General features: G+C 39.1%; 1 non-coding gene across 1 annotated transcript; it reads left to right on the top strand.

Moving 5' to 3' along the window:
- The first annotated feature begins 2,900 nt into the window (after positions 1-2,900).
- Positions 2,901-3,019, top strand: LOC145409449 (5S ribosomal RNA). Its single transcript, XR_013899104.1, has one exon. It is a non-coding gene; the product is annotated as a 5S ribosomal RNA (ribosomal RNA).
- Positions 3,020-21,657: the final 18,638 nt, after the last annotated feature.

The following is a 21,657-nucleotide window of genomic DNA, read 5'->3' on the forward strand; positions in this document are numbered from 1 at the left end:
TTTCATGTTAAGTATGCTTGAAGGGTTTTTGTATTTGATGAAATGCAAAGCTTTATTTGTTACGGTATAATCTTTATTAAATATTACACAGCACCAGGCACCATATGCTATTTCCCATGTGCTGATGACAGGCATTGGGTCAGACATGAGACATTATAGACCATTGTGTGCAAAATAAGTAAATCAAGAGAAACAAGGAATTAAAAAAATAAACTCAATATATTCTATTTGGTAATAGCATTGGGCTGGGAACACATTTGCTGATCTTCAGTGAGGGACTGAATGTAAAATAATGATTGGAAAATAAGCAATTATTGTTGTCATATTAAGGGTCTACTTTGTTGTTCGTGAATAATCTCAGACAGTCTGTGCAACTGACCCATCTACCATAGGCAAGCAATCGCCCCTGCAAGTTTATCCTATGCGATCCGGAGGAAACGGCTTGACCTATTTTCACAAAATTTTATAGATATTTTGCCCCTAAGGCAAGGACGAACATACTTAATTTTGGAGATGATCCGAAACTGGATACAGATTCTGGATAATATGTGGCATGGCGGAGAATATGAGCTCTACTGAGTGCCCCCTAGTTTTTATTTTACTCCTCAAGGATAGGTTAGGTAAGGTTGGGCTGGTTCTTTTAATGAGTAAAATTGAAATTATTTCCCGTAAATATGCCACACGGTAAAGGAAAGTTACTTAGAACTGTCTAAAATAATGAAAAAAAAAAATATATATATATATATATATATATATCAACATCCGCGGCCTTACCACAAATTTAAACTCAGTTCATTTTTTCCTTCAGTCCATATCCCCTTTGGCCCTTTTCCTCACAGAACCACAAATCTCACCCTCTACCGATATATCTCCATTTTGTTTTCCCGGTTACCATCTCCTTACAAACTTTCGAAACAAGGGCGGCACCTGTTGTTATATCAAATCCCAATATGCAGTTGATACTATTTTAAACTTCGCTTCATCCAGTTTTGATTACTCATTATATAAATTAAATTGCCAAAACATTACCAAATATATGTGTGTAGTTTATCGTTCCCCCAATGCTTCTTCGGAACCCAGTGTATTTGATTCCATATCCACTCAGTTGAGTAACCTTGACCTTGCCCTTGGCAATGAAATTACCATTTTGGGTGATTTTAACATACACAATGTTGGATGGTTATTGCATTCTGCCCGGACTGACGACGCTGGTCTAGAATGCGAGCTGTTTATGGAATCGTTTAATCTCACCCAGTTGGTAAAGCAACCAACCAGAATACCTGATAATCCTGACCATAATGCCCATCTCTTGGATTTATTCTTGACAAATAATCCAGATCAATACAGAATAGAGGTACTGTCACCACTTGGATCCTCTGACCACAATCTCATCAAAGCCTCATTAGTTAACCCTCCTACACCTCCCCATTCCGAACCTGTCAGGGTGACCCGATGGCACTTTGACAGGGCAGACTGGGATGGATTTAGAAATTATCTTGCTGATGTTCCATGGCAGTCTTTCTTCTCTAGTGATCCCAATTCTACCCAGTCCCACATTTGTGACTTAATACTAGCTGGTATGGATTTATTCATACCAAGTCAACAATTCACTAAAAGATCAAACTCTCCAAAATGGTGTGATGGCAATTGTGCCAGAGCAACAGCCCAAAAGTCATTAGCATATAACTCTTACTTAAAATCAAAAACACCTGAATCACTCTCCCAATTTAAAATTGCTAGAAATCATGCAAAAGCTGTATTAAATCTATCTAAATCAAACTTTCTTCAAAAGCAAGCATCAAAACTACTTAACAACCCTAATGACAATCGAATATTCTGGTCAACTCTTAATTCTTTCAATAATAACTTTAACAAGTCATCTTCCATTCCCCCACTAAAATCTTCAGATGGCAATATTACAAATGACCCACGTGGGAAAGCAGATATCTTTGCTAGTACCTTTGCAAGAAACTCTACCATAGATGATACCAGCCAGAATGTCTCAGTACTGGAACTTGATTCTCCCGAAATTGCCCCACTTAAAATACACACAAGATTTGTAAAATCCATCCTAGACAATTTACCTACCAACAAAGCTCAAGGTCCAGATGGAATTCCGCCAATTGTTTTGAAAAAGTGTTCCCCTGAACTTGCCTCTGTCCTTGCTAAATTATTCAGACTATGCATACGTACTTCTTTATTCCCAAATTCATGGAAAGAAGCCAATATCCACCCAGTTCTGAAGAAAGGAAGTTAGTCTGACCCCTCCAATTACAGACCAATAGCTATCACATTTTCTCTTGGTAAGGTATTTGAAACTTTAATTAATAAACATATTGTTAAACATCTTGAATCCAACAACTTAATTAATGATAGACAATACGGTTTTCGCCACGAAAGATCCACCATTGACATACTCAATCTCTTAACTCATACCATCCATCAATCAATTGATCTTTTTGGAGAAACTCATGCAGTAGCTCTTGATATCTCTAAAGCTTTCGACAGAGTATGGCACCGTTCCCTGCTGTCCAAACTCCCTTCCTATGGACTAACGTCTTTTGTTCCTTTGATTTCTTCTTATCTTAGTGACAGGAAAATAAAGAGTAAAAGTAGATGATGTATATTCGAATTTCCACTCAATCAACGCCGGTGTGCCGCAAGGATCAGTTCTGGCGCCAACCCTATTTCTGGTTCATATTAATGATCTCTTATCTGTCACTCACAATCCCATTCACTCATATGCAGATGACTCAACACTACATAGTTCATTCACACTCAGACATCCATTTACAAAGTCTAATATCTCTACCTCTCAACTCAATACAGCCATCTCCATAAATCAAGATCTATCTACAATCAGTGAATGGGGACAAAACAACCTTGTCTCTTTTAATGCTAGTAACGGCCATACCACGTTGAGTACACCGCTTCCCGTCCGATCAGCGAAGTTAATCAACGTTGGGTCTGGTTAGTACTTGGATGGGTGACCACCTGGGAACACCAGATGCTGTTGGCATCCCTACGTGTCAAGTGGGGTTGGTGGAGGATTAGTGCCCCTCCCTGTAAAACAATTAACTCTAAGCCGTTGGCCACCCCGTTTGGGATACATGGCGTCTGGCAATGAATGAATGAATGAATGAAAACTAAATATATACAGTTTACTAATAAACAGATATTGCCAGATTCGTACATTACCTTCAGTGCTACTAGTATTCCCATCTCCAAAAGTATTGAAATTCTTGGTGTCTCACTTAACAGTGCTCTCAGCTGGACCTCTCATGTCAGATCACTTGCTAAAACCGCCTCAAAGAAACTTGGATTATTGTACAGAGTCCGTAACTTCTTTGCCGATGAGCAGTTAGCTATAATTTATAAGAGTCATGTGCGCTCTCAGCTTGAATATTGCTCACCCTTGTGGAATGGTTGTGGAGAGGTTGCATTAAGACAACTAGACAAAATTCAGAATAAAGCTGTTAGAATCATTAACAACCCTGCCATTACATATAAACTACCTCCCCTGCAAGTAAGAAGGAATGTTGCCTCCCTTGCATTATTTTACAGATATTTTTTTGGCAAATGCTCAGACGAAGTTGCGTCCATGGTGCCACCTCTCCATGCCTTGTCTCGTGCTACACGGGCATCTGGTAGCGCTCATGACTGGAATGTCACTCAACCATATTGCAGAACTTCTGCCTATCAGAATTCTTTCATTCCCTGAACTGCATCTCTCTGGAACTTGCTTCCCCAGAGTTGTTTTCCTCCAAATTTCAACCTACAACTGTTCAAGTCTAACTGTCACAGATATTTTATGAACAGAGGACACCAGTAATCTGGTGTATGGATTATTTTTTTTCTCCATTTGTTTTTCCTTCCTCCGTTCTGTTATTTAATATATATATATATATATATATATATATATATATATATATATATATAAGTTCCTCCATGCTTTGTCAAGATACACCATTTTTGCTCTTGCTACAATGCCTTTTCCATATAGGGGAAAACAGTCTCTCTATATATTTTCCCACTTCTCCATACCATATGTGGCCTCCCAGAACCCATTGTTGCACTCACCTGACCCGACTCTCATGGCCATGCTGTATCCCTTTTATTCTTCTGTTAGCGTCCACTCTCTGGTTATATATAATAGGCAGGCCTACGCATGATGCTCACTCTAAAAACTAACCAAGTTACTGTTATTAACAACCCCATTACACCATAGCTTACCTTGAAGTTGATTCATGACCAGCAGATCCAGTGATGCGCCATTGCCGATTGTAAACACAGCTGATTGAATCGTACGTCTGGGAGCAATGACAAGAAATGACAGGGAAAGTAGTATAGGCCTACAACATATGTTACTGATAAGTGTTCTCAACAAGCAGTCATGTACCACCCCTAAGACGTACCGCATTTTCATTAAATCAACATATAACTAATTTTAGCAAAGTGTAGAGAGTATCTTCTCTCTCTCTCTCTCTCAGCAGACGAGTGACGAAGTAAAGACAGTGGTATGGCCCCTTTTTATATTTATTTAAGCTAAGGCAGCGAAAACTATATGACCTCTATGTCTCTATTATTCTTTCAATCCATGTAAAATATAGATAGTCAGGTATTATATTTATAGTCAAGCATAAAAAAGGTAAATAATTGTGATGAATACTAAACCTGGCATCCGATATGGTTCACTGCTGCGCGGCGGTGCCAAACTAAACACAGGGCAACGTTGCCATATGTGCAAAGTGACGGAACTGGGCAGGAAAAAAAATTTCGCGTCCGGGACCGGGGATGGTGATAACCAATACCCTCTTTAGGCACAGAATGATCAACAGATATACTCGTACGTGGCGAGTGATAAGAAGGGTGGGTGATGACCTGAATGAATGAAAGACAATGACTGATAATGTGTGTGTTGATTAGAGAATGAGAAGGTACATAATGGATGCAAGAGCATACAGAGGTTGAGGAAGTGGACTGTCGGACCACCACTTGGTGATGGTGAAAGTCAAGGTACAATTGCAATGGATGGACAGAGGGAGAGAAGTACAGAAGGAAGTACTCCATACATGGAGGGTAGAAAGGTTGCATGAAGATGGAAAAAGGCAGAATATAATAGAGAAATGGAGGAGCGATTGGGTAAATACCCGTATGGTTTGGGGCAAATGAGGGAGGTGGAAGGTGTGTGCAAGATATTCACAGAAGAAATCTGTGCAGCATGTGAAATGGTGTGTGGGGTGAAGAGAAGACGAAAGAGGGTGCAAGGAACAGCATGGTGGAATAAAGAGGTGAGACAAGCTTTGGTGCAAAAGAAGAAAGAATAATGGCTGGATGGGTAGCAGAGGCATAGAGGAAGTTGAGTGAGGGAAGAGAGAGTTCTTATGTAGAGAGGGAGAGAGAGGTGAAAAAATTAATAAGAAAGAGTAAGAAGATAGTGGATGAGGACTTTGGATGGAATTTGAGTGTAAAGTGGAGGGAATGTAAGAAAATGTTCTGGAAGGAGAAAACGTGAGTTAAAGAGAGAGATAAAGAAGGTAGTAGTGTTGTGATCGATAAAAATGGCTGATTGAGTGGAGAAAGATGAAAATGTGGGCTGAGGGAGAGGACACTTAAAGGCATTGTTAAACAGAGAATGAAAGTTATGCGAGTATAAGTGGCAGGGGAATGGTTGGGAGAAGGAGGGAGGTGAGATGGAAGGAAGAGATCAGTAGGATGGAAGTAGTGGAAGCAATGAAGAAAGTCAAAATGGGGAAATCCTCAGGAATTGATGGAGTGTATGAGAAGGAGGGAGGTGAGAAGGAAGGAAGAGATCAGTAGGATGGAAATAGTGGAAGCATGAAGAAAGTCAAAACGAGAAAAGCCCCAAGAATTGATGAGTGTGTGGTGAAATGCTGATACATGGGGGAGAGATAGTAAAAAAATGGATATTGACGATGTGCATTGGCCTGGGAGGAAGATAGAGTCCCGGAGAATTGAAAGTCAGGTATAATTTTTTCCCTGTACAAAGGAAAAGGTGAAAGAGAAGTGTGTGGTAATCATAGGGGCATTTGCCTTCTTAGTGTAACAGGGAAAGTTTATGGTATGAAACGTACTGACAGAGTTAGGGAAATAACAGAGGAATTAGCTGGAGAAGAACTGGGAGGTTTTAGGAAGGGAAGAGGTTGTGTAGATCAGATATTTATCCTTAGGTCTTTTATGGAAAAGTTTCTAGAGAAGGGATAGAAGTTGTATGCGGCCTCCATGGATATGGAGAAAGCATATGACAGGGTGGATAGACAAGGAATGTAGAAAATATTAAGAATATATGGAGTAAATGGGAAGCTGTTGAATACAATGAAGAGTATGTATGAGAGTGTTAAGGCTACAGTGCTTGTGGATGGTAAACTGAGTAAATTTTTCCTGTCTGAATGTTGGACTGAAGCAGGGATTGTTTAGTCTATATATGGATGGAGTCATAAAAGAAGTACAAGGTAGGGCAGTGGATGTTGGAGCGGCCCCAGTGAGAGAGGGCAGCGTCTGGAAACTTTCTGTTTTGTTGCTTGCAGATGATACTCTATTGTTACGTGAAGAAGATAGGGAACTGCAAGGCATGGTGAATGAGTTTAGGAGAGTTTGTGGCAAACGGAATCTAAAGGTGAACGTCGGGAGGAGTAAAGTTATGGTTTTCGAGAGAAATGAAGTCAGTGAATGCACAGTGCGGCTGGATGATGAGGAAATGTAAACTGTGACGGCATTTAAGTACTTGGGTAGTGTGACGGGCGAGGATGGAAGTTTGGAGGATGAAGTGCTTGAAAAGGTACAACAGGGAAGAAAGGTTGCTGGTTCTTTGAAAGCAGTGATAAGAGATAGGGAAGTGAGCGTGGAAGTAAAAAAAATTCGCTGCGTGATTGTATTGTGATACCAACTTTAACGTATGAAGCGAAGCTTGGACTTTATTGGAAGGACACAGGTGAAGAGTGAAAGCAGTGGAAATGAGTTATTTGAGAGGAGCATGTAGAGTTGCATGGAGAGACAGACTGACAAATGAGGAAGTGAAGGCAAGTTGCGGTGTGGATTGGATGTGATAGAAAACGTTAGGAGAAATACACTGAGGTGGTTTGCCTATGTAGAGAGGATGGAGAGAGAGACACTAACGAGGAGGGAGTATGTGAGTTAGGTGGGGGGTGGGAGAGGAAGGGAGAGGCCCAGGACTAGATGAAGGGATGGAGTGGAGTGGTACAAAGGAGTACAAAGGAAAGCAAACAGCATCAGACCTTATGGTCCTTTCGAGGCTGTTTGGTACAGAGTAGACTATGACTACAAGATCTAACTCTACATGCTGAAGGATAAGGATAGCAAAGCAAGAAGGCTCCCTCCGCCTCCAAACCCTCCAGCCAAAACTGGCAAGAAAAAGTGAGAAAAACCACCATGCAGCATGGAAAAACTGACATGGAAATTTCATAGGAAAGACTGAAAAGGAAAACTGCATTCTATAATACATTATCTATAAGCTACCAGTATGAATAACCTGAAAGAGAAAGTAGTAAAGTACAATGAGTAATCGAATAAATAAATAACTAATGCATGTCGCTGTATGGGTATGTTGAGTTGACGGGACGTTTGTGGACACAGTGTGGACATTGCACAGTGCACAGTGTGGATATTCAGGGGTGGTGTGGCAGCCTTGCCTGGCGCTATTAAGGTAGGCAGCAGTCAATCAGGCCCCAGCTCCATTCATTCCACTGAGACTAGGAACTTGCCCATGCAGGACAAGCAAAGAAGTCACCTCCTGAAGCAGTGACCCCTGGTACATTAAAAAAAATCCCGATGGTGGCCACATAACTAACAGGAACCCTCAGTGATCCACAGCCCATCACAGGTCGATAGCATGAGTAGTGTCCGTTAACTCAGGGCTATCTGTGCATATCCTTGTCTGTGCATATACTATATTTGCAGTTAATAAATTGATCCATGCTCTAAAAAACTTAAATAAAATAAAACAGAAAATTATACATACACAAGTGCTTTATTCAGGTTAACATATTAAGCTGGGGGTTAGATGCCAAATACTTAAACAGGGAACCTTTAAAGGTTTGTACTGTATTACAATCTGTTACGTTGGAGGGCAGTTTATTCCGTATATTTACAACTCTACTGAAGAAGAAATGCTTAGCTTCATGCGACTGGAATTGTTTGCCAATTATTTTATACCCATTGCCTCTAGTGTAGTTCGAGTGATCAACTGTGAAGTATCTATCGACGGCCATGTTATCATGTCCTTTGAATATCTTGAATCAATCAATCAATCAATCATTTCCTGTGGCACCCTCGGGGATGCATAGGGCCTCAATGAACTCACACCACCACATCCTATCTTGTGCTAACTCCTCAAGATCTCCCCAACACTCATCTCCAGCTTCCCGTCTCATTGTCCTCACCCACGTCTCCTTTGGCCTTCCTCTACCTCTCCTACCAAGTGCCACCCAGCCTGGTGTACCTCGTACTATTCCCTGTCTCCTATACACATGTCCTAGCCACTTCCATCGTGAGAATCTAACATATTCATCGATCGGCTGCACTTCCGTTATTTCTCTAATTCTACTATTTGGTATCCTTTCCCACCACTTAACTCCTAATATTCTTCTAAGTGCTTTATTTTCAAACACCAAGAATTTATTTTCCATAGTCACTGTACTGTACCAAGACTCGTGTCCATAAATTAAGATACTCCTAACCATTACCTTATAAAGTTTGATTTTTGTATGCACAGAGAAATTGTTATTATTCCAAATATTTTTAAGCATTCCCATTGCCTGATTAGCCTTCTTTAATCTTTCCTCGAATTCAAAGTTCAAAGAACCATCCTTGGCTAAATAAGTACCTAAATATTTAAACCTATCAACTTGCTTTACAACCATACCTCCAATTATACATTCCTGCGCATTTTCCATATTCATATTGATTATTTCAGTTTTTCCACAATTAATAACCAAACCCACCTTGCGACCTTCACTCACCAAACAGTCCAACACTCTCTGCATCTCTTCTGGCCCATCACAAATCAAAACTATATCATCTGCATAATCTAAATCCAAAAGTTTCCTGTTCTCTCCCCAAAGTATACCTGCACCGGTTTCTGTTCCAACGCGTTTCATAATGTAATCAATTACCAATATAAATAGTAAAGGCGATAGAACACCACCTTGAATTACTCCGGACTTGACTTCAAACGAATCACTCAGACAACCATCAACCATCACTTTACAAAATGTGTCCTCATGCATGTTCATAATGACCCTCACAAACTCCTCTGGTATTCCATAATGTCTCATGATCTTCCCCATAGTCTCTCTCGAAACACTATCAAAAGCCTTTTCAAAATCAACAAAACAAAGACTTAACGGTACTCTCATTTCATTAACTTGCTGCATCAAATGCCTAACTATAAAGATCTGATCATTGCAACCACGTCCCTTTCTAAAACCAGCCTGTTCATCCCTCAGAATACCCTCAACCACTGGCTCCAACCTATTTAACAACACTCTACTGAAAACTTTCAAAGCTATCGGTGACAAAGAGATTCCCCTCCAATTACCACATTCACTCAGGTCTCCCTTCTTCGAAACTTTAACAATTACACCATTCTTCCAAACTGATGGTAGTAACCCCGTCACCCATATCTTATTGAATAGCTTGGTCAAGATCATTATTAATCTATCCCCCTCCACTTTAAACATTTCCGGAAATAAACCATCCTCCCCTGGTGCCTTATTATTTTTTAACTGTTTTACTGCTTTCTCCACTTCTGCAAGCCTCAACTCTCCTGTTTCTATATTTAAATCTTCCTGAGCAGACGGTATATCCTCTTCTGGTGGTATTGGTCTATTAAGAACTGTCTCAAAATGCTCTTTCCATCTATTTTTAATATCTCCATCTTTGGTCAATAAATTTCCTTCCCTGTCTCTAACTGGTATTTCCTTGCATTTACCTGCATTACCACTCAGTTCTCTAATCGATTCATATGCTATTCTTTGACTCTGTCCATCATTTTTGTTTATTAAGATTTCAGTCTCTGCAACCTTTTCATCCACACATCTTCTTTTATCTCTCCTAGCTAACCTTCTTACTTCTGAATTCAAATTCCAGTACGCAGCTCTTGCTAATTCAATCTCTTGTTCATCAACGCATTGCATCTCACTCCTCAATTTAGCCTCACCTCTCTTTTTTATCATATCCCACGTTTCCTCTGATATCCATTTCTTTCTCCTGAAGCTATGTCTCCTTCCAGTCGTACATTCAGCAGTCTCATGCAAAACTTTGTTCACATCCTCCCACATCTCATCTATACTTCTCTCCCCCTCTTCCAACGTTTCCAACACCAAAAACCTATTTCTGCATTCTAATCTGAATTCCTCCTTTTCTTCTCCTTCCCTTCTAAGCTTAATATCGTATCTACCAACACCAGATTTTTCCTTCTTCTGATTTTTAAGTTTAAACCTTATTTTTGCAATGCTGAGTTGATGGTCACTACCAATATCCGCTCCCCGTTTAACATGAACATCTAGCAGAGAACTTCTATGCCTCCTACTGATAGCGATGTGATCAATCTGATTTTTATATTTTCCACACGGCGACACCCAAGTTGTCTTGTGTATATTGCAATGCTGAAAGAGTGTGCCCCCGATGACTAAGTCATTTGCTAGACAGAAGCTTCCAAACCTCACTCCGTTTTCACTCATCCTGCTACCAACTCCCATCTTACCCATACATGCCTCAAATCCCTCATTTGAACAGCCCATTACTGCATTAAAGTCTCCAACGCAGATCAAAACATCATGTCTAGGTATCCTTCCTACTCCTTCTTACAACTTTTCATAAAATGTGTCTTTCCTTTCATCGAGTGCATCATTAGTAGGTGCATAACACACAAACAGACTGATGTTGCCATGATTTGATTTAAACCGTGCGTATAACAATCGCTCATCTATAGGATCCCACTCACATAAAGCCTTATTTGCCTTACAACCCAGCAACAATCCTACTCCCTGATAATGCATTCCGTCCTGTCGACCAGATATCAATAAACGTATACCATCCTCCAAATCCAACTTATCGACTCCAGTTAATCTAGTTTCTGTCAGAGCACAAATATCAAGTCCGTAATTTTGAAAAACCTTCACTAACTCATCGATTTTACCGTCATGATTTAGCGTTCTCACATTCCAGTTACCAATTTTAATTGTATTTTTTGCATTGACAAAGGAATTAGATTGTAATTGAGGCAACCGTGAGATTCTTAGCACCCCCTGCCCATTTAAGGGCTGCACGGGACTGGGGGCCATTATTGTTCTTTCAGAGTCCATCAAGGTTTCTTTGGCTAACTTCCTGAACACCTCGCCATTGTGTTGCAGTCGCAGTAGGCAGCTAACTTGCCTGATTGCCCACACCCGAAAGACCCAGCTATGCTGTAGCCAGTCACGTGCCGGCATGCTTCCCAGCCATTTCACTCTCAAGGAGTTCCTCTGCCTGAGAAAGCAACCACCCCCCTGCTCCCGAGGGCTTTTGATCTGTGTAGGTAGAGGGCGATCACTCCCTCACTAGCCATATACAGTGTATATACAGTGTATAGGCTACACTCATCTTGAATACTTGAATTAAATCTCTTCGCATTATTCGTTTTGTTAGGGTAAAGACATTCATGACTTCTAAACGTTCCTCGTTCTGTTTATTTCTCAATCTAGGTATCATCTTTGTCATCCTTCACTAAACTCTTTCAAGCTTTTCAATATCCTTTTTATAATATGGTGACCAAAACTGAACGCAATAATCCAAGTGCGGGCGTACTAAGGAATTATACAAAATGAGGACGATATTATCGGGTTTATATTCAAATGCTCTGCCCATGAACCCAATCAATTTGTTGGCTTTCTTCACAGCTTCTGTACATTGTTTGCTTGGTTTCAAATTATTTGTTATTATAACTCCTAAGTCTTTTTCATGGTTTACCCTATCAAGCTGGACATTATTCATGCTATAACTTGCTCTTACAATTTTACTGCCAATGTTTAACACTTTGCATTTATTAATATTGAAATCCATTTGCCAGACTTGGACCCAGTTAAACAGTTGGTCAAGATCTCTCTGAATTGCCTTTCTTTGCAGTGCTGTATTTGCTCAGTTACCTATTTTAGTATCATCAGCAAATTTTGATATCTTACAACACAATCCTTCGTCAATATTATTCACATATATTAAGAAAAGAACAGGACCTAACACTGAACCCTGCGGCACTCCACTTGTAACATTTATCCAGTCTGACTCTTTTCCATTTATTACAACACTTTGTTTTCGTCCGGTGAGCCAATCTTCTATCCACCCGAGAACGCTGCCGCTGAAACCGTGTACCTTTAGCTTCTGAAGGAGTCTTTTGTGTGGAACTTTGTCAAAAGCCTTTTGAAAATCGAGGTAGACCACATCACCAGATTTAGTCTCGTCATACATGTTCAGTATATCATTGAAAAAGTCCGGCAGATTCGTGAGGCAAGAGCAATTATTACGAAAACCATGTTGCGAATCTTTTATGAGATTGTTTGTTTCTAAGTGTTTTACAAACTTGTCTCTGATAATAGTTTCAAGCAATTAGCAAACCACCGATGTTAAACTAATTGGCCGGTAGTTTTCTGGTTGGGCTCTGTTGCCCTTTTTGAATATTGGGGTTACGTTAGCAAACTTCCATTCATGTGGCACCTTACTGCTCTTAGGTGATAAGTTAAAAAGTTCAGCTAAAGGCTTTGATATTTCATTCTGTAGTTTCTTCAATACATGTGGTGATATTTTGTCCAGTCCTGGTGCTTTATTCTCTTTTAATCTGTTTATTGCAAGCAGTATGTCGCGATCGCTGACTGTAATGTCAGTGATTATGTTGCCCTCTTCTATAGGAATGGGGGAAACAGTAGGAATTGTATGCATATTTTCTGTTGTAAATACTGACGCGAAGAATGCATTAAGAATTTTCGCCATCATAGTTTCATCATCAGTGTGCTCTCCGTTATCTGTGACTAAGGGACCGATTGATGGAGTTATTACCTTTTTGCTTCTTATGTAACTGAAAAATTCTTTGGAATTTGATTTACTGATACTTGCAATATGTGTCTCAAGATTTTTCTTACTGCATTTAATTAATTTTTTGGCTTTTCGTCGAAGGGCATCGTATTCATTTTTATCACTTTGACTCTCTGTGGTATTATATTTCTTATATGCAAGATTTTTTGCTTCTAGACAATGTTTAATGTTGGAGTTCCATCATTTGGGTTTAGAATTTTTGGCGGGCCTTCTGTTGCTCATAGGAATACAAAATTTGATGGCACTGTTGAGAGTTTCTGTAAAGTAACTCCACGCGTCATTAATATCTGTTTCGACAATGGGATGCCAGTCAGCTGTACCTGCAATTGCCTTTGATTTCTTAAAATTTGCTCTCTTAAAGTCGGGCACTTTCTCACAACTGGCCTTGACACTGTCTTCACTGAATTTAATGTTAAATGTAACTATGCGATGATCACTTGTACTAAATTCTTCTACAATAACATTACTCACTACATTTTCTGATGTAGTTAAGACAAGATCTAGGATGTTAGCTCCACGTGCCGGATAATTTACAAATTGATACAAAGAACTTTCTTGGTATATGAGAGAGGGGTGTGTGAGCTGGGGAGAAGGCAGTGAAATGGCGGGAGACAGGGCATCATGGAGGCGATTTGTTTGTGGCCACCTCTTACGGGATTGAGGTGTCTGGCAACAGATAGACAGACTGATAAACAATCATGGCAGTCCACTTCGCCCGATCAGGGAATCATGCACCGACCTGATTACAACACTCTCTCTCTCTCTCTCTCTCTCTCTCTCTCTCAGGACCTCACGGTATCCAGATCCTCAGAGATATCAAATAATTATTCGCACATCATAGTATATATATCATCACACCACTTAATCAGCAAGGTCAATAACACACCCTTCATCGTACAGACCCAGAACACTACTACGTACGCAATCCCAGACAACTAAACGCCTAATTCTCAACGAAGTCAATCCTCATGTGTCCGTTCCTCCCTCAGAACACAGCTTTGGAGTACTACTTCCACAAATATCTTACTAACCAGCCTTACACAATAGGCATCAGACAGCCTCAATTCCGTGAAACCCGCACATGATACACATCATACAATACTGGACATTAGTATAGCCTTTGATCCCAATCACATGTACAAACTAATCATCAAAATCTACGAGACGGAATGATGACATGAAAACTATTCTGTTAGACAAGTGCATGCTACACTCCAGGGCAGGCCGTCATGAACACGAAACTTCATCTAATGTAATTCCACAGGGGCCCTGTTCTTTTATCTGCACAATTAAACCTATAAAGTCAAGTTTTTCCCAAACTCTAAATCCCCCAAACATTGTACATTGTATACTAAGCAGATCACATTGCCATAAGATCCACTCATCAAATCATAGACACAGCCTGTACACTATAAACACTACCTCAACACACTTCAGGCAGAGGGTCGAGGAAAACAAGCTGAAAGATTGTTCAAGCAAACTCCACACACTTATTAACAGCAGCAATTGTGAGCATAGGTAAGCCCTTATCACCACATTACAGGAAGTAGACTATAACACCAGTCAAATAGGGCATTACCCTCTAGGTGGATGGAAAGCTTGTGATAGAGAGAGCTGGAGCTTCTATTTCAACAGCCTGCAGGAGTGCCATCTGACCATCTACCTTTGCTGAACTTTTTCATTGTTTTAGAAACCTGGGGAGTAGGCCAACTTACTCTCCTGTACATCACCATCAAACTATTTATAACAAACTACCTACACATTACACACCACAATTTGTCTCAAATATTATCAATAAATGGCATCTCAACACTCAGCCTCGGAGTCCTCAGGGATGGAGATGGGTGGAGGACCATAAATGACCCCACCATCTGCCCCTCTCCTGGTGACGACCAATGAGATGTATGGAATCACTGTCTGGCACTCTTTCTCTATCCACTTCTGCAACGTTCGTGACTTTTTCTCTGATTTTCTTTTCATTGAACAATGCCTCTTTTCCTCAAAATCTCATATGCTTCCTTACTGAGACTCAGCTGTCTGAAATGACTGACAGCAAACCCTTCTCTACGTCAGTTTCTCTATACTAATTTCAAAGTTAAAGTTGGTTGCTGTGTTAATGTACCCAACAACATATTGTGCTCTCATGTTCCTGAAAATGAATTCTTTGAATTCTCTACACTCTGGCTTAGGATATTATTTTCTGACTAGATATATCTGTGCTATGTACTTATTCCCTAATTACACTGACTACAAAAAATATATCTTTGTTTTTCTTCTAATGTGGAATACATATAATCAGTTTCTCATTTTTCTGAAATCTCCATTCTAGGTGGTTTCAATGTTCACCACTATTTTTGGCTTTCCTCTCTATTCGCTGATCCACGTTGTCAACAGGTATCTTTTCTATCCTTAATCCGTGAACTGCAACGTGCAACCATAGCCGTTCTGAGGTGCACTGCACCATTCAACTTCAATGTTGGGTTGAAAACATAATACTCTTTGCGGTGTTTTGGGGCTGATTGCTGACAGATGATTTGAAATCTGTCATATGGAGTCATCTGGAGCCTTTTCGGCCACTCAGCCTACCCCATTAGCCATTGCATGGTACGAGGGAAAGTCAGGTTTGGCCCACCAAACTTCAAAAAGTCACTACAACTATGCCAAGGTAGATAATGAGCTACTGTAAGTTTGTGTTCTATAAAAATTATGCATCCACTCTTTCATGTGGCTATGTTCCTGGATGCTACATTTTTGCCTAATATGAGTGGTGTAGAGAATCACGAGTCTGAGACAAGTTTATTGCTAACTAGTTTCTAGCAGAAGCTTCTTCAGAGGAGTGAACTTTTCCCAGGTAAGTCTGACTTATATGGCCAGCTGCTGGATCACACTCTTGGTTGATCCTTAGTCTGCAGGTCGCTGATTGGTCCGTTACCTTTCCCTCTCTAACCTGATCATCTGCGCTGCTAGGTGAGACCACACTGCATCACCTCTTTTTTGTTATTATTTTTATTTTTGTTATGTAGAGTGCCTCCAAAGCTTTTCGTTGTGCCTTTGTTAGATTTTTCTCTAAAATTCCTGTTTCACTCCATTTTGGCAGATGATGCTTTTCATCTACGTAGTTGACCAGGGCACCAGTTATTCGATGATGTCTTACATCAGCTTTATGTTCCCTCAGCCTCGTTTCTATGCCTCCAACTGGTTTCTCCATAGTAGGCTGCTTCCCAACCAGTACAGGGTATCTTGTATACTATGCAATTTTCATTTAGAGGGCCTTCTTTATTCCCTCTTATTATATCAATTATTTTCTTCCCTGATGATGTCACAATGTTTATGTTCGTATGGCGTAGTGCTTTTCTAAGACTCATGACTATGTCCGAGTTTGGTACTATTAGGTACTTATCCTGTCTTTTATCTGACTTTCCTCTCTCCATTATTTGCTTTGCTTTTTCTTTCAGTGTGACTAGAAGGCCCTTGGGGTATCCAAGTTTTATTAAGGCACAGTAGTCCAATTCACTTCAGAGCTGGTATACACTACAAATCCTAAATGCTCTTAGAAAAAATCCAATTACCACTCCTGACTTTATTCTGTTATCATGAGTGCTGAATTAGAGAATGAAGTCATCTTTGCTGGTTGGTTTCCTGTACTCAGTGAATTCCTGTACACAGTGAATTTTGCTTGATCTGGATCTTACAGAGTGTCCAAGAAAGATATTTTATCATGATTTTCTTCTTCCACTGTAAACTTCATCTTTTCACTTACATTATTTAGTTAAGAAGTAAATTGTCAACGTTAGTGTTTCTGTGTGTAATCATTAGTCCGCCATCCACATATCTATACCTCTTAGTACTTTTTAGCAACTTTAGTATCATCAGCAAATTTGGATATTTTACAAATTATACCTTCATCTCTATCATTTTTATATAATTTTATCGAAAACAAGTTAGAACCCAGTACTGAATGCTGTGGCACACCACTAATGACATCTTTCCAGTCTCATTCTTTACCATTATTACAACTCTCTGTTTACACTCTGTAAGGACTTATCGATACACCCGAGCACATTGTCTTTGAACCCATACACATTCTTTTTTTTGAAGTAATCTTATATGGAGAACTTTATCAAATGCTATTTGAAAATGAAGAAATTTCAGCAGATCTGGTCTCATTGTATGAACTGATTTTATCACAGAAGAAATCTGAGAGATTTATAAAGCAAGTGTGATTATTCCGAAAACCGTGTAGTGAATCTTTATTGAGATTATTTATTATTAAATGCTTAACTAACATTTCTCTGATAATAGTTTCCAACAACTTGCACACCACTAAAGTTAAGCTTATTGGTCGAAAATTCTCTGGTTGCGATTTATATATATATATATATATATATATATATATATATATATATATATATATATATGTATATATATATATATATATATATATATATATATATATATATATATATATATATATATATATATATATATATATATATATATATATATATCGGGGTTACATTTCCTAGTTTCCATTCTTGAGGCACCTTTCTATTTCGTAATGATTTATTGAATAGCTCAACTAATCGCCGAGATAATTCATTCACTGCTTCTTTCAGAATGCGCGGAGATAGTGACTAGTGGGCCAATTGTTGGTGATATTACTTTTTTGTTTCTGATATAGTTGAAATAAAATCTTTTGGGTTTGATTTGCTGATTCACACAACGTGAGCTTCAAAGTTTTTCTTACTTTGCATTTTTTTTTTTTTTTTATGAAGAGCATCATGTTTATCATTTTGATTCTTTGTGGCAATACAGTATTTGTGTGCAAGTTTTTTTTAGTTGATGGACAATGCTTAATATCTGTATTCCACCATTTGCGTTTTATATTTTGTGGAGTACGGAGGTTTCGCAGTACATTTTCCTTTGTAGTTTGTTTAAACATTTCTGGTTAGCTGTCTCTTGCTGTATTTAAATCGATTCAGTATCGACATACTTGGGCTAAAAAACACGGAAAAGAAAACTGAGGTGTAACGTGCAGAATAAATCGCTAAGGAAGAGATGTTACTAAATATTTGGTGCCGCTTAGAATACGGCTGATAATGCTAGTATCTAGACTTATTCATTAATCACCAAAAGCATAAAAAAAGGTAGTAAACAAGGGTGACAGAAAGAGATAGACAGACAGATAAACAGAGAGAGAGAGAGGGGGGTGGGGGAGTGACTATAATAAATTAAACCCTAATTACTAGACAAACCCTTCTCATTCCAGCCCACCAGTTCCCTCCTGATTTGTCCTTTACTTTCATCATCCGGTACAAGAAAATGAACAAATAATGGATTAATTAATTAATAATAAAGAAGGAAAGGAAAAGAGTACTGGTAGATAGCTCTCAAATGATCTCCTATCATCGGTGGGAAAAAAAAAAAAAAAACTCTTCTCTGTGTGAAGTATTGTCATAGTACAATAAGCTTCTAAAGCATCTCTCTTAGCTATTTATTTTACTTATTACTCATTATCCTTCTCTTTCATGTCATATACATTGTTTTATTATCGACATATCATTGTTTCCATAGTTAGGACATACGAGAATGTTGAGGTGTAATTTGAAGACTAAATCGCAAAGCAAGAGGTGTAACGAAATTCCTGATGTCCTTTAGAGTACGAGGTTTAAATCAAAGTTACTCCTTTTCTGAGGCTGTGTGAACTGGTTTGTTTATATAGTCTGGTTTAATACGAGTCTCACCCATGGTGTATCCCCAACCAGTATCTCGTGCATGAAGTCCCTTACTAACTTGATGTGTTGCTAAAATTCTATGAATTTATATTTATTTTACGAAATCATGTAAAAGGTTATCTCATCATAAAGCTCACTGGATAGGTTTGTTTCTGTTGTGTGGCTTAACCCCTTAACTGCGAGGCGTCACTTTCGTGACGCTCGGGAGCAAGGGATCATACCGCGGGGCATCACTTTTGTGATTCTGTGTTATTTTGAATTTGCCCGGGCTTTCAAGTGGTGGCTTGTATCATCTATTAGTACTACCAATGTCCAGCTATACTCAGTTCTGCTAATGTCACCTGTACTCCCATCCACTGTTGACAATTTAGCCATTTTTCTCCTGTCCTTGACTCCCCCCCTCCTTACCTCCCTCCATTACCCTCTCCTTCCGCCTGACCAGATGCACTGTGCTACACAAATGCTGGACAGATTTTTCCACTCATTTTATCCATTGAAATGTGCCCTTTGCCCTATTCTTATACAAAATAATATATTAAAGAAGGAGAAAAGGTAATTGATACTGCCATACATCTGGAATGGGCTAATTATCACCTGGCAACACCTCACGTGCACTCTTTTGCTAATTTTCCTTGTTTATTTCCCCTTGAAATATGCCATATGACCTGTTCTCATGATAAAAATATATATAAGAAAGGAAGGGAGAAGCCTAAGTGATATTTACATGAACTACCTAATTTATTATGTATTGTCTAGTTTTCCTGCCAATCATTTCATAGCATATATATTAGCAGCTGTCACCACGCTGACATTGGCAGCCCTTCACTGCCCCTAGGCAACAGCATTCAGTTTACTGTTGTCTTTCAAGGTGAAACCACGTCAGATTCGCGCCTGTCCAATTCTGCCACTTTTTAGCCCCATGCAAAGGGCCCTGTGACCTCTACCTCTACTAAACCTCGTGTGGAATGGGGTAAAGGGCTAAGTGACTGCTGTGGAACGTGAACTGGTTAATTTATCAATGAGAATGATGGACAGTGACTACGATCTTTCTGGTGACTCTAAAACAGTGCAAGTGGAAATGTAAATAATGTGTAAATAATGTGTAAACAGCAAGTGATAGCAATGAATGTAAATATAAGTGAACAGTGGAAAATAGTTTTATAAGTTAATGCAAATGAGTGTGCATAACATAGTGTAAATAAAACAGAAATGTAAATAATGTAAATAAAATAGAAAATGTAAATAGAAATGTAAATGAGTAGTAATATAAGAATACGAGTATATATACTAGGAGTAATGAAAGTGAAAGTTTCACTCTAGCATGTATGAATAGTGGGAGTTATGAAAGTGAAAGTGACAGATTCACTCTCAACGCTAGCATACAGGACGAGAAAGTGAATGCCTGGAGTGAAAATAAACTACTAGTACTGAAAGAAACTTATAGATAAATATTGTATATATAAATAAGTGTAATAAAGTACAAGGAATATAAAGTGTTAGTGTGTTTATAAATAATAAATGATAGCTCCGCCTCAGAATACCACCGGGGAACCAGCATGGGAGGAAAGCTCGTATGTGCTCGTAATTTACATTGCTTTCAGTGTTTTTTTTTTTTGGAATATGGATTCCAAACTACTTGAAATTCATAGAATAGTGTTTGTAGTTATAATATCAGGCAGTGGTAACCATATTACAGGGTACTGGGAAGTGTAAAGTGGAGACTTCGTTACCCAACTTCAGAAGTCTCCACAAGTCATACGGTAGAGACGAAGGCTCAACAAACATCCCAGGGGAAAGCTGAAGGTATGTGCCATAGGCATATTTAATTTTAATATTCTAGGACTATTAACTGATTTTTGGCAAATATTTTTAAAAAGTCAGTCAGAACGTGAATATCCTCGCGGGACGGCAAGGAACGCAAAAACAACTCCACGGTGTAGGGGTTAAAACGAGTCACCCAAAGTAATTTTAAAATGTGATGGATAAAATCTTTCTATAATAATGTAATATTGGTAAAATTAGCCGTTGTTCTTAAGTTCCTCCCATCCACAAGCTCACTGGACACCTCTGTGTACATTGTGTGGCATAAATAGTTCCATAATATAAAGTTTACAATCTGCAGCATGAAATCTTCCAAAATCATTAATATACCAGTAAGATATTAAAATTTATCTACATTCCTCCTCAGTGGATTGAAGAATAGATGTATAAGTGAAGTTTAAAATGAATGAAGTAGGAAAGGTGCTGGGAGGAATGAAAAGTGATTAGATGTCGTTCACTTAGAATGGACTTAAAGAGAAGGCTGTATGAGGGTGAAGTGGTACTGACTGCGTTATATGGGGCTGAAACATGGAATATGGGTGTAGCAGAGAGGAAAAGTTTGAATGTAATGGAGATGAGGTGTCTGAGAAGTATGTGTGGAATGACGTGTATGGATTAAGAAGTGATGAAGTGTGAAGGAGAACTGGAGTTATGCGAGAGATGACAGATCGAGTTGAGCAAAGACTGTTGCAATGGTTTGGACATGTGGAGAGAATGGATGAAGAGTGATTGGTGAAAAAGATAACTGGATCAGATGTGTGAGGTGTAAGGCTGAAAGGAAAACCAAAAATAGGATGGATGGACAGTGTGAAGAGATTGTTACATGCGAGAGGGATGTCTGTTGGGCAAGAAAGAGTGGCTGCTTGTGATAGGAATGACTGGTGAGAAATTGTGAATGAATAAATGGTGACGCAGCCCTGAGGGGATATTCTTCCACATTAGGTCTGATCAGTTGATCAAGTCAGGTACAGGTATGAGGATGGGACCATTATGATGT

Source organism: Coenobita brevimanus, chromosome 80 (genome assembly GCF_032717465.1).
Source record: "Coenobita brevimanus isolate Jiangsu-jjx chromosome 80, ASM3271746v2, whole genome shotgun sequence".
NCBI lineage: Eukaryota > Metazoa > Arthropoda > Malacostraca > Decapoda > Coenobitidae > Coenobita > Coenobita brevimanus.